A 2,051-nucleotide genomic window follows, 5' to 3' on the forward strand; every position below is an offset into this window, starting at 1 on the left:
AGATAGAAAAAAGTCAAAAACAAAAGTAGATAGTTCTCCTATTTCTTCTGATTCTTTTGATTCTTCTCTTCACACTTCATCTGAGTCTAAATCTGTACAATCTGACCTGCTACTTCTACATTCTAAGATCTCAGAATGTTTGGAATGTTACCCAGCCCTATTCACTACTCAGTAGTTTGTCTATAGTATCAAGCAGGGATAGCCTCAGCTGAGTTCACAGCTGAGGACATGGGTCTGTCCTTGTTGAAAGAGAGAGGTTAATGAGGAAATGTTAGTGCATATACTCACCCTCTCAGACAACAAGGCTGTGTAAGCTGTACATTCCCTTCAGAATAAGTAGTAGTTTATCCAAGAACATTCTAGGCACTAGCTCTAGGTCCCTGTCCTCTTAGCTCCCTTCTCAGGATCCTCCCAGATCTGAACAACAGCTCTAGTAGACAGTAGATGTACTAGTTTGTGTATTAATAAGGCCTTTGTGCAGGAACACCACCTCCCTACTCAACATGTTCTACTTCCAATCCTAGTATACAATGTAGACAGAACCCTGAACCAGAATAGTCAGATTACTAAGTTTGTCCAACTACAGATGACTATTCAGGATTATGAGGAAAGTATTGAGTTTAGAGTCACTAACCTTGGAAAGACAGACATCTTTATTGGATTCAAATGGCTCAAGGCTTACAACCCTACTATTGACTGGTTGGAGCAGACACTTGTGTTTGATCAGTGTCCTGAGTCTTACAACTACCTTACACTACTGTTCTGAGTGGATACAGACACTTCTAATGTTACTAACAGTTCTAATGAAGGTGACTGGTTGTTCTTCTTTGACTAGGATAGATATGTGGATACATATTCTAGTCAAGGTGGAATAGAGTCAATCTGAAGGATGTCTAAGACAGAACCAGTCTAGAACCCTCTCAGAACAACTCTACTCTAGAATGTACACAGACCCAGCCTGCCAGATTTTGTCTGAGAGTTCCCTAAAGTCTTTAGTAAAGAGGAATTTGACTAGCTTCCTAAACACTGTCCCTAGGACTATACAATTGAATTGACTAAGGGTTTCCAACCTAAGGATTACAAGGTCTACCTACTTAACAGAGACAAGTAGGAGGCACTCAATGAGTTCCTTCAGGAAAATCTTTGGAACAGCTAGATCTGACCCTCAAAGTCCCTTATGGTCTCCCCTTTCTTCTTTGTCAAAAAGAAAGATGGGAAGCTCTGCCCAGTCTAGAATTATCATTGTCTTAATAAGGGTACTATTAAAAACAAGTACCTGCTCCCTCTAATTCAGGAGCTCATTAATAAGACACATACATCCAGGGTTTTCACTAAGTTGGATGTTTGATAGGGATACAATAATATTTGGATCTAAGACAGAGATGAGTGGAAGGCTGTGTTCCAAACTAATTACAGATTGTACAAACCAACTATAATGTTCTTTAGACTAACCAACTTGCCTACAACATTCTAGTCATTCATGAATCACATCCTTACAGATCTGATTGACTCAGACCATGTTAGTGTGTATCTGGACAACATTCTAATCTTTACCCAGACAGTCAAGCACTATTACTAACTAATCTGAGTAGTTCTACAACAGCTCTAAGATAATAAACTATTCCTCTGAGAAGTAAAGTACTCTTTTGTACAGGAGTCAGTAGATTATCTAGGCTTTGTGATTGGTGGAGGAGAGGTCTGTATGAATCCAGCAAAGGTGACTACAGTTTGGAACTGGTCACAACCTCAGAACCTGAAACAGGTCCAAGCATTCCTTAGGTTTGTAAACTACTACTAATGCTTCATTTGAGGCTTTAGTACCATTGCCTGGCCCCTTCATGATCTCACTAGCAAGGATGTTCCTTAGTAATAGGATGATCAGTAGCAGTCTGTGTTTGAGTCCCTCAAGCAGGCTATTACTAGCAAGCCTGTATTAGCAGTTCTGACAGTTGTAGACAAGTTCTGAGTCAAAGCCAACTCTTCTGACTTTGCAAATAGAGTAGTACTGTCCCAGTTCATTAACAGAAAGTAGTGTCTGATAGTCATTCTGA

This window comes from Fomitiporia mediterranea (genome assembly GCF_000271605.1).
Source record: "Fomitiporia mediterranea MF3/22 unplaced genomic scaffold FOMMEscaffold_13, whole genome shotgun sequence".
Lineage (NCBI taxonomy): Eukaryota > Fungi > Basidiomycota > Agaricomycetes > Hymenochaetales > Hymenochaetaceae > Fomitiporia > Fomitiporia mediterranea.